Below are 13,070 nucleotides of genomic sequence, written 5' to 3'. Positions count from 1 at the left end.
CACTCTTTAGAATCTTCTAAATATAAGTTTATAAATCACAGTTTATAAGCATTAACAATTTTTATTTTAATTCATTTAATGTTATCTGTGTTCTCATATGACAAGAGTATTTAGGTCGACAGGTTAAACTATATCAATTTTTTTTTTTTAAGTAATCTCCACACCTCATATGGTGCTTGAGCTCATAACCCCGACACCAAGAATCACACTTTTCTGAGTAAGCCATCCAGGTGCTCCTAAACTATATCAGATTATTTAAAAAACTGAACAAACAAAACAAAAAACAAGGATCTGCAGATAATAATTAACTAAGCCAATCATAAATTATTTTATCTTTTTAAAAAAGATTTTACTGAGGGAGGAGTCAAGATGGCAGAGAAGTAGTAGGCTGAGATGACATCAGGTAGCAGGAGATCAGCTAGATAATTTATCAAACCATTCTGAACACCTACAAATCCAAGAGGAGATTGAAGAGATGAAGAGCTGTTTCTAGTTTTCTAGAAACATAAAATCAACCATTTTCTGAAAGGTAGGACTGGCAGAAAAGTGAATCCAAAGCAAGGGGAAGGTAGACCGTGGGGGGAGGGGTGGGCTCCTGGCCAGCAGTGGAACAACAGAGCACAAAATCAGTACTTCTTAAAGTCTGCTCCACTGAGTGACATTGCTCCAGAGGCTAAACTGGGATGAAGCCCACATAGGGACAGCATAGCCCCAGGTCCTGCAGGGTCACAGAAGGATTGGGGGTGTCTGAGAATCACAGAGCAAACATGTATTAGAGCGGGGAAACCAGCCACAGAGACAGAGCCAAGGAGTGAGCTCTCAACCATAATCTGTGAACCATAACCTGTGGCACAGGCCATGGCTCTATGAGTGGGGTCCTCACAAGATTGGGGGAGACCCCCCCTGGAAGAGCTCAAGGATCTACAGGGTTTGGAGACTCCAGGTGGAGCTGTGTGCCAGAAACAGACACACTGGTCACAGGCTGGGTGAGCTTGGAGTGCAGCCAGAGGCCAGGGAGATGGGAGTGATTGAGCACTTTTCTCTGAGTGTGCACTAAGGAGTGGGGCCCCGAGCTCTTGGCTCCTCTGGGTCAGAGATTGGGAGGCTGCTATTTTCATTCTCGAGTCCAGAACTCTAAGGAAAGTGTTCAGGGAACAAAAGCTCCTGAAAGTAAACCCAAGCGGATTATGAAGCCTGGTCCCTGGTAAGGGTGGTGCAATTCTGCCTTGGGCAAAGACACTTGAGAATCACTACAACCAGCCCCTCCCTCAGAAGATCAGCAAGAAATCCAGCCAAGATCAAGTTCACTTACCAAGGAGAACTGTGGAATTCCAGGGGAGGAGAAAGCAAAGCATGGAATTCATGGCTTTCTCTCCATGATTCTTGTCTTGCAAAGTTAATTAAATTTTTTTTAATTTTATTTTTTCTTCTATTAATTTTTTAACTTTTATCCTTTCCTCTTTTAACATTTTTTAACTATTCTATCTTAATAATACCATTCATTTAAAAAAAAAAACTTTTTTTGAAACTTCATTACTATAGTCATATTTTATCCTTCATTGTATCTAACTTTATTTTTTGTATACATATAAGGCTTTTTCTTTTTTCTTTTAAGATTTTATTTATTTATTTGACAGATATCAGAAGTAGGCAGAGAGAGAGAGAGAGAGAGGAAGCAGGCTCTCCATGGAGTGGACAGCCCCATGCGAGGCTCGATCCCAGGACCCTGGGATCATGACCTGAGCCGAAGGCAGAAGCTTTAACCCACTGAGCCACCCAGGCGCCCCAGAAGGCTTTTTTTTTTTTTAATTTGGGGTACAACCTCTTTTAATAGATCAAAATACACCCTAAATTTAGCACCAGGCTTGTTCTAGTCTCCAACCAAACAAATTCTCTCCACTTTCTTTTTCTTTATTCTCCCAACCAACTTACCTTATCAACTCCTTTTTTAGAAATTAAAAAAAAATATTTTTTTCATCTTTATATTCATATTCCATTCCTTCATTGGGTTTACCCTTATAAATGTTTTTCATTCTTTAAAATTTAGGGAGGTAGTTTCTTCTAAGAGACCAAAATACTCCCAAAATTAAGTGGGTGACCTTGTCACCCCGTCACCAGTCACCTAATCACAGTCATATATATATATTTTTTCTTTTTCATATTTTTTATTTGTTTTATTTTTTTAATTTTTTTTTCTGAACTTCTTTTTACCCCATTTCTCCCCCTGCCCCATGATTTGGAGTCTCCTCTGATTTGGTTAAAGCACATTTTCCTGAGGTCGTTGCCAAACTTTTAGTATTTTATTTGCTCCTTCATATATTCTTATGTGGACAAAATGACAAGGTGGAAAAAATCACCACAAAAAAAAAAAAAAAGAAAGAAAGAAAGAAAAAGGGGCAGACCAAAGGCTAGGGACCTAATCAATATGGACATTAGTAATATATCAGACCTAGTGTTCAGAATGACAATTCTCAAGGTACTAGCCAGGCTCAAAAAAGGAATGGAAAATATCAGAGAGACACTGTCTGGAGAAATAAAAGCCCTTTCTGGAGAAATAAAAGAATTAAAATCTAACCAAGTTGAAAAAAAAAAAAGCTATTAATGAGGTGCAATAAAAAATGGAGGCTCTTACTGCTAAGACAAATGAGGCAGAAGAAAGAATTAGTGATATAGAAAACCAAATGACAGAGAATAAAGAAGCTGAGCAAAAGAGAGACAATTGCTGGACCATGAGGGGAGAATTTGAGAGATAAATAATACCATAAGATGAAACAACATTAGAATAATTAGGATTCCAAAAGAAGAAGAAAGAGAGAGGGGAGCAGAAGGTATATTGGAGAGAATTATAGTAGAGAATTTCCCTAATATGGCAAAGGGAACAAGCATCAAAATGCAGGAGGTGCAGAGAATGCCCCTCAAAATCAAGAAAAATAGGTCCACACCCTGTCATTTAATGCTAAAATTTATAAGTCTTAGTGACAAAGAGAAAATCCTGAAAGCAGCACAGGACGAGAATATACAATGGTAAATTACATTGTAATATTCAATGGTAAAAATATTAGATTGCCAGTGGACTTATCCACAGAGACCTGGCAGGCCAGAAAGAGCTGGCATGATATATTCAGAGCACTAAACGAGAAAGACATGCAACCAGCTAGGCTATCATTGAAAATAGAAGGAGATATTAAAAGCCTCCAGGACAAACAAAAACTGAATTTGCAAACACCAAACCAGCTCTATAGGAAATATTGAAAGCAGTCTTCTAAGCAAAGAGAGAGCCTTAAAGTAGTAGATCAGAAAGGAACAGAGACAATATACAGTAACAGTCACCTTACAGGCAATACAATGGCACTAAATTCATATCTCTCAATAGTTACCCTGAATGTAAATGGGCTAAAGGTCCCCAATCAAAAGACACAGGGTGTCAGAATAGATGAAAAAACAAAACCCATCAATATGCTGCCAACAAGAAATTCATTTTACACCCAAAGACACCTCCAGATTTAAAGTGAGGGGGTGGGAAATTTACCATGCTAATGGACATCAAAAGAAAGCTGGGGTGGCAATCCTTATATCAGATCAATTTGATTTTAAGCCAAAGATTATAATATGAGATGAAGAAGGACACTATATCATACTCAAAGGGTATGTCCAACAAGAAGATCTAAGAGTTTTAAATATCTATGACCCTAACGTGGGAACAGCCAACTATATAAATCAATTAATAACAAAATCAAAGAAATACTTCAACAATAATACAATAATAGTAGGGGACTTTAACATCCCCTCACTGAAATAGATCATCCAAGCAAAAGATCAACAAGGAAATAAAGACCTTAAAAGACACACTGGACCAAATGGACATCACAGCTACATTCAAAGCATTCCATCCCAAAGCAACAGAAAATACATTCTTCCCTAGTACACATGGAACATTCTCCAGAATAGATTAAATCCTCGGTCATAAATCAGGTCTCAACCAGTATCAAAAGATAGGGGTAATTTTCTGCCTATTTTCAGACCACAATGCTCTGAAGCTAGAACTCATTCACAAGAGGAAATTTGGAAAGAACCCAAATATGTGGGAGACTAAAGAGCATCCTTCCAAAGTATGAATGTGTCAACCAGGAAATAAAGAAGAATTGAAAAAAATCATGGAAACAAATGATAATGAAAACACAAGAGTTCAAAATCTGTGGGACACAACAAAGGCAGTCCTGAGAGGAAAATATATAGTGGTACAAGCCTTTCTCAAGAAACAAGAAAGGTCTCAAGTACACAAACTTATCCTACACCTCAAGGAACTGGAGAAATAACAAGAAAGAAACCCTAAACCCAGCAGGAGAAGAGAAATCATAAAGATCAGAACAGAAATCAATGAAATAGAAACTGAAAAAAACAAAAACAACAACAACAAAAAAACAATAGAACAAATCAACGAAACTAAGAGCTGGTTCTTTGAAAGAATTAATAATATTGATAATCCCCTGGCCAGACTTATCAAAAAGAAAAGATAAGGGGCTCAAATAAATAAAATCATGAATGAAAGAGGAGAGATCACAACCAATACCAAAGAAATACAATTAAAAGAACATACTACGAGCAGTTCTACACCAGCAAATTTGACAATCTGGATGAAATGGATGCATTCCTAGAGACATATAAACTACCACAACTGAACCAGGAAGAAATATAAAGCCTGAACGGACCCATAACTAGTAAAGAGATTGAAACAGTCATCAAAAATCTCCAAATAAACAAAAGCCCAGGGCCAGACGGCTTCCAGGGGGAATTCTACCAAACATTTAAAGATGAATTATTCCTATTCTCCTGAAAGTGTCCCAAAAAATATAAATGGAAGAAAAACTTCCAAACTCATTTTATGAGGACAGCATCACCTTGGTCCCAAATCTAGACAAGCATCCCATCAAAAAAGAGAACTACAGACCAATATCCTTGATGAACACAGATGCAAAAATTCTCACCAAAATCCAACAGCACATTAAAAAGACTATTCACCTAGACCAAGTGAGATATATTCCAGGGCTGTAAGGTTGGTTCAACATCAGCAAATCAGTCAATGTGATACAATACATTAATAAAAGAAAGAACAAGAATCATATGATACTCTCAATAGATGCTGAAAAAGCATTTGACAAAGTACAGCATCCCTTCCTGATCAAAACTCTTCAAAGTGTAGGAATAGAGGGCACATACTTCAACATTATCAAAGCCATCTATGAAAAACCCACCACAAATATCATTCTCCATGGAGAAAAACTGAAAGTTTTTCCGCTAAGGTCAGGAACACGGCAGGGATGTCCATTATCACCACTGCTATCAACATAGTACTAAAAGTCCTAGCCTCAAAAATCAGACAACAAAAGGAAATTAAAGGCATCCAAATCGGCAAAGAAGAAGTCAAATTATCACTCTTCACAGATGATATGATACTATATGTGGAAAACCCAAAAGACTGCACTCCAAAACTGCTAGAACTTGTACAGGAATTCTGTAAAGTGTCAGGATATAAAATCAATGCATATAAATCAGTTGCACTTCTTTACCCAACAACAAGACAGAAGAAAGAGAAATCAAGGAGTCAGTCCCATTTACAATTGCACCCCAAACCATAAGGTACCTAGGAATAAACCTAACCAAAGAGGCTAAGAATCTATACTCTGAAAACTGTAAAGTACTCATGAAAGAAGTTGAGGAAGACACAAAGGAATAGAGAAATGTTCCATGCTCCTTGATTGGAAGAATAAATATTGTGAAAATTTCTATGCTACCTAAAGCAATCTACACATTTAGCACAATTCCTATCAAAGTACCATCCTTTTTCTTTTTCAAAGAAATGGAACAAGAAGTTCTAAAATTTATATGGAACCAGAAAAGTCCTCGAATAGCCAAAGGAATATTGAAAAAGAAAGCCAAAGTTGGTGGCATCACAATTCCAGACTTCAAGCTCTATTACAAAGCTGTCATCATCAAGACAGCATGCTACTGGCACAAAAACAGACACATAGATTAATGGAACAGAGTAGAGAGCCCGGAAATATACCCTCAACTTTATGGTCAACTAATCTTTGACAAAGTAGGAAAGAATGCCCACTGGAAAAAAGACAGCCTCTTCAACAAATGGTGTTGGGAAAATTGGACAGCCACATGCAGAAAAATGAAAATGAACCATTTCCTTACACCGCACATGAAAATAGACTCAAAATGGATGAAAGACCTCATTGTGAGAAAAGAATCCATCAAAATCCTTGAGGAGAACACAGGCAGCAGCCTCTTCAACCTCAGCTGCAGAAACTTCTTCCTAGGAACATTGCCAAATGCAAAAAGGAACTATTGGGACTTCATCAAGATCAAAAGCTTTTGCACAGCAAAAGAAACAGTCAACAAAACCAAAGGACAACTGACAGAATGGGAGAAGATATTTGCAATCGACATATCAGATGAAGGGCTAGTATTCAAAATCTATAAAAAGCTTAGCAAACTCAACACCCAAAGAACAAATAATCCAATCAAGAAATGGACAGAGGACATGAACAGACATTTCTGCAAAGAAGACACTTAGATGGCCATCAGACACATGAAATAGTGCTCCACATAACTCGGCATCAGGGAAATACAAATCAAAACCACAATGAGATACCACCTCATGTCAGTCAGAATGGCTAAAATTAACAAGTCAGGAAATGTTAGATGCTGGTGAGGATGCGGAGAAAGGGGAACCCTCCTACACTGTTGGTGGGAATGCAAGTTGGTGCTGCCACTCTGGAAAACAGCATGGAGGGACCTCAAAAAGTTGAAAATAGAACTACCCTATGACATAGGTTATCAGAATGGGTAAAAAACAAGACCAATTGATATAGTGCATTTTAGACCCAAAGACACCTCCAAATTGAAAGTGAGGAGGTAGATAATCATTTATCAGGTTAATAGACATCAAAAGACAGCTGGAGTAGCCATACTTATGTCAAACAAATCAGAATTTAAGCCAAAGACTTCAATAAGAGATCAGGAAGGGCACTAAAATGCCCTGGAATCAACATTATTTCAAATAACAGTAACCTGGATTAAATAATAGCCATATCAGCCCACAAAGAGTGCACTACAGTTAAAAAATATAGAAATATTTGATTTTTGTTCCTGACTCCTTAAAGACTTGGAAACCCTACTGTAATGAATCTCTTTTGTATGCTAACAAAATAATGGGTGGCTGGTGGCCCCTACTTAACTTCAAGAATGGCTGCTGTTTGCCCGAAGAACTAACAATGTGATGAGATGGTTGGAACTTTCAACTATCTCCCTCCTATCTCCTCTAGGAAGGGGAGAGTGACTGGAGATGAGTTCGTTTAATCAATCATGCCTGCATAATTGAACCTTCATAAAACCCTTAATAACAGGATTCAGTTTCAGGGTTAGTTTCCTGGTTGGTTAACACATCAAGGTGTTATGACGGTGATGAGCCCAGACCGGTCAAACTCCATCCTCCATGGCCCATGCATCACTTCAATTTAGCTGTTCCTGAGTTGTATCCTTTAAAATGAACTAGTTATGGTAAGTAAATTATTTTTCCTGAGTTTTGTGAGCCATTCTAGTAAATTAGCAAAAAGGAATGGGATTGTAGCAACCACCATTTTATAAAGAATAAAAGAGGCCCAGGAATTCGGATTAGTGTCTGAAGTGGGAGCAGTCCTATGGAACTGAACCCTTCACCTGTAGTTAGTTTCAGAATTGAATTGAATTGTAGGGTACACAGCTGATGTCAGGGGTTGGAGATTGAGATGATGAGAGGGAAACCCACTTGGTGGGAGAGGGAAACCCACTTGGTGGCGGGCAGGAACAAGGCATTGGAAAATAGGAAGCAGAGCATGGGCTCTGTGCTTACAAGATCTTCTTTGGTGATCCCCCTGAGAACCACAGGTCTACTGGAACACACACACACACACACACACACACACACACAAAATCCAGTTTTAATGTTGCCTCGGTTTTTTATAAACTATCACTTAGGTGTACTTAGGTGCTTAACATTTATGTGCCTGTGATTAGAACCTGAGAGAAATTGTGCAGTCACATAAAATAGAACCAGGTCCTCATTTATTAATGGTTTGTGGTCTAATTTTTTGTCATTTGTTTGGAAATTAAAACACAGGAGCTATGTGTGTGGGGGGGATGTGGGAGGAAATTCCTGCCAGCTAGTCTGCAGTGCAGAAAAGGACCAGCATCCCCATCATTCTCCTTTCTGGTCCTTTGAAGGTCATGTCAACTTAGCACAATCACACTAATCAACATGGAACTTCTCCCCCTTGAGATCATCTAAATCTTAAACACCAAACTCTTTCTGAGATTTTCCAACAGCTTATCCTCACCCCGGGGCTCCTTGCTAGTGTCTCAGTGGAGAGGAGGTCCCATTCACAGTTAACCTGCAAATATCAATGCTACTGCACAGGGGAGACTACAGGCTGGAAGCTAGAAGTGCAGGAAATGGGAATCAGAGTGCACACTAAATTCAGAAATTCGTGAGGAAAAAGTTTTATGAGGAAGGGTTTTATGAGTTGGCTATTTCCAAGAACATGGCCTGCCTCTTTCTTTCATTGAGTCTTCACTTTTACTTCTTGGGCACATGAAGAATTTTCTCCCTATAGATTTGGCACACATGATATCTGTACATATCTTGGTTTTGCCTAAGTATTTATCCTTAAGTAAGTTTATTCCAAAGTATTGAATTACCTTTGTAGGTATTGTCAATAAAGTATTTGCTTCTAGTATATTTTATGATTGTTATTTTGTTGTTAATTGCAAAAGACTTTCAGTTTTTATTCCTGGGATTTTTTTATGATACATTATTAATTTGAAAATAATATATAAGATTAAATAAAATTGAATACAGGTATCCTTATCTTGATTCTGAATTTAATGAGACTGCTTCTGATGTTTCTTCATTATGTACAATACTTAATGGTATGTATTACTAGGTTTAAAATGTTTCCAAATCTTTATATGTCACTTAAAAGTTTTTAATTAAAATAGATGGTAAATTTTAAAACTTTCAATATGAAAATCTACATTTTTCTGTTGTTTAATAATAATACAGTAAATATTATAATAGATTTTTAAGTGGATATATTTTTTCAAATGAAAATACCTTGATATCCTTGAAATAAAGGCTACTTATTCTTTATACATTACTTTTTAAATTTATTATTTCTTTTTTGTTTTTTTTAAGATTTTATTTATTTATCAGAGAGAGAGAGGGGGAGAGAGCGAGCACAGGCAGACAGAATGGCAGAAGCAGGATCCCCGCTGAGCAAGGAGCCCGATGTGGGACTCGATCCCAGGACACTGGGATCATGACCTGAGCCGAAGGCAGCTACTTAACCAACTGAGCCACCCAGGCGTCCCTAAATTTATTATTTCTTGTGGATTTTTAACTCATTATTACCCTCATTTTATGAAAAATTTAGAAAGTACTTTTTTTAGAAAGTATTTTTTAATGTTCTGGAATGGTTTGAATAGCACCAGAACCATCAGTTCCCTAAAGATTTTGGTAGCATTTCACTCTAAGATCTGGTGATGATATTTTACATGTGTATGTGTGTGTCTGTGTGTATTTCTATGTGTCTGGTGAAGGAAAGGGGCTGTCATAAATCTATGGGTGTCATAGATTTATGGTAACCATTTCCATTTCTTCCAAGTATTTAATACATGTAATTTATTATTTCCATTACTCATTTCATTTAATTTTTGTGTACTGTGCAGAGTTATTTTATACTGCTAAATATTTCTTTACTTCTATTATCTAGTTTATGAGCTTCAAATAATATCTTTTGTACCTCAGTTATTAAAAATAGGGGCACATGGGTGGCTCAGTCAATTTCAGCTCAGGTTTTAAAGATTTAAATTTAGGGATCCAAAGAGACACGTGCACCTGAATGTTTATAGCAGCAATGTCCACAATTGCCAAACCATGGAAAGAGTGTAGATATCCATCAACAAATGAATGGATGCATAAAGAAGAGGTAGTGTGTGTGTGTGTGTGTGTGTGTGTGTATTACAATATTATACAGCAATAAAAGAAACCAAAATCTTGCCATTTGCAATGATGTGGATGGAACTAGAGGGTATTATGCTGAGCGAAATGAGTCAATCAGAGAAAGACAATTATAATATGATCTCTCTGATATGAAGAATTTGAGAGGCAGGGCAGGGGCTTGTGGGGGTTGGGGGGAATGAAACAAGATGGGATTGGGAGACAATCCACAAGAGACTCTTAATCTCAAGAAACAAATGGAGGTTTGTTAGTGGGTTTAGGGGAGGAATAGGGTGGCTGGGCCATAGACCTTAGGGATGTATGTGCTATGGTGAGTGCTGTGAAATATGTATGCATGATGATTCACAGACCTGTACCCTTGGGACAAATAATACATTATATGTTAATAAAAAATTTAAACAAAAGAGTAAGAATTGGACTTGTAAATTTGAATGCCTTTTATTTCTTTCTGTTGTCTGATTGCTAAGGCTAAGACTTCTAGTACTAAGTTGAACAACAGTGGTGAGAGTGGACATCCCTGTTGTGTTTCTGACCTTAGGGGGAATGCTCTCAGTTTTCCCCATTGAGAATGATATTCACTGTGGGTCTTTCACACATAGCTTTTATGATATTGAGGTATTTTCCCTCTATCCCTACACTGTAGGGATAGATTGCTGTATTTTGTCAGGTGCTTTTCCTGCATCTATTGAGAGGATCATATGGTTCTTGCCCTTTCTTTTATTAATGTGGTATATCACAATGGTTGATTTGTGGATTGAATCACTCTTACAGCCCAGGAATAAATCTTACTTGGTCATAATGAATAATCTTTTTAATTTACTGTTGGATTCTATTGAGTAGTATTTCAGTGAGAATTTTTGCATTCATGTTCATCAGGAATATTGATCTGTAACTCTCCTTTTTGGTGGGGTATTTTCTGGTATTCAGATCAAGGTAATGCTGGCCTCATAGAATGAGTTTAGAAGTTTCCCTTCCATTTCTATTTTTTGAAACAGCTTCAGAAGTGTAGCTATTAAGTCTTCTTTAAATGTTTGGTAGAGTTCCCCTGGGAAGCCATCTGGCCTTAGACTTATATGTTGGGAGTTTTTTGATTACTGCTTCTATTTCCTTGTTGGTTATCTGTTTGTTCAGGTTTTCTATTTCTTCCTGTTTCAGTTTTAGTAATTTATATGTTTCTAGAAATTGATCCATTTCTTCCAGATTGTGCAATTTGTTGGTGTATAGTTTTTCATAATATTCTCTTTTAATTGTTTGTATTTCTTTGATGTTGATTGTAATCTCTCTTGTTTCATTCATGATTTTTTATTTGGGTAATTTCTTTTTTTCTTTTTGGTAAGTCTAACTAAGGGTTATTGATCTTATTAATTCTTTCAAATAATCCAGTCAAGATGGGCAAAAGACATGAACAGACATTTCTCCAAAGAAGACATACAAATGTCCAATAGACACATGAAAATGTTCAACATTACTTGGAATCAGGGAAATAAAAATCAAAAACCACATTGAGATACCGCCTCACACCAGTCATATTGGCTAAAATTAACCAGTCAGGAAACAACAAATGTTGGCAAGGCTGCAGAGAAAAGGCAACCCTCTTACACTGTTGGTGGGAATGCAAGCTAGTACAGCCTTTCTGGAAAACAGTGTGGAGGTTCTTCAAGAAGTGAAAAATATGGCTACTCTATGATCCAGCAATTGTACTACAAGGTATTTACCTCAAAGATACAAATGTAGTGATCTGAAGGGATGCCTGCACCCCACTGTTTATAGCAACAATGTCCACAATAGCCAAACTGTAGAAAGAGCCCAGATGTACATTGACAGAAGAATAGAAAGAGAAGATGTGAGATATATACACATACACACATTATACACACACACACACACACACACACACATACATACACACACATACATACATTCAATGAAATATTACTAAGCCATCAAAGAAGATGAAAACTGACCATTTACATTGACATGAGTGGAACTGGAAGGTATTATGCTGAGCGAAATAAGTCAACCAGAGAAAGACAATTATCATACGGTTTCATATGTGGAATATAGGAAACAGTGCAGATGATCATAGGGAAAGAGAGGGAAAATTGAATGGGAAGAAGTCAGAGAGGAAGATAAACAGTGAGAAACTCTTAACTATAGAAAACAAACTGAGGGCTGTTAGAGGGGAGGTGGGTGGAAAGATGGGGTAACTGGGTGATGGGCATTAAAGAGGGCATGTGATGTAATGGGCGCTGGGTGTTTTGTGGATCTGATGATTAACTGAACTCTACATCTTAAACTAATGATGTACTATATGTTGGCTAATTGGATTTAAATAAAATAGTATTAAATTGAATTTTGAGTTTTTAGTTGATTTTAACATTAATAGCCTTAGAATTTTCTAACACAAGCTCTCCTATGTATGGGTGTAGAGGAACTCAAAATCACCTCACACATTCAGATAAACATGAAGAAAGCAATTGGGATAACTTTCTATGATATATTTCAGGAATTTGTTCCCAGGAATATATTCTGAAATGATGATAACTTAAGAAAGACTGTGTCTTGCTAATAACAGTATATTACCTTGGAGCAGAAGGTCTATATTCAGATCTTGATTTTGCCACTCACTGGCTATGTAACCTTGAGATAATCTTTTACAACTTTGCATTCATGTTAGGCTTCTAGTTAAACCATCCTTTTTAAAGACAATTTCTTCTCTGAGAAAGAGGCAAAGACAAAATTCAAAGGACAATTTTGAAAGTTTTAAATTCCAGTCATAATTTTCATTGTAAATTAGAGAATGAGATATGAACCATAGCAAATCCAAACTAATTACAGTTTGAGCATAACAAATGGCCTTGATGGAAACTATTATTTCTGGTGAAAACCTTCTATTAAGTAAGTATGCTCTGTCAAAATAATATGGCAAAAGGATTTAAGTATTTTTTCTTGTCTTTTATTTTGAAATATCATAGTTTTTTTTTTTTTTAATCTTAAGCCATAA

General features: G+C 36.8%; 1 long non-coding RNA gene across 3 annotated transcripts in view; it reads left to right on the top strand.

The window, feature by feature from the left end:
* Positions 1-351: 351 nt before the first annotated feature.
* LOC131828070 (uncharacterized) overlaps positions 352-13,070 on the top strand; it is a 35,224-nt gene continuing 22,505 nt past the window's right edge. For all 3 annotated transcript variants that reach the window (XR_009352217.1, XR_009352219.1, XR_009352218.1), the window contains exons 1-2: positions 352-529; positions 7,423-7,569. This is a non-coding gene — a long non-coding RNA (uncharacterized LOC131828070). The remainder of the gene's footprint in view (positions 530-7,422; positions 7,570-13,070) is intronic.

The sequence above is a fragment of the Mustela lutreola genome, chromosome 3, assembly GCF_030435805.1.
Source record: "Mustela lutreola isolate mMusLut2 chromosome 3, mMusLut2.pri, whole genome shotgun sequence".
Taxonomy (NCBI): Eukaryota; Metazoa; Chordata; class Mammalia; order Carnivora; family Mustelidae; genus Mustela; species Mustela lutreola.
This window is presented reverse-complemented; position numbering and strand designations above follow the sequence as displayed.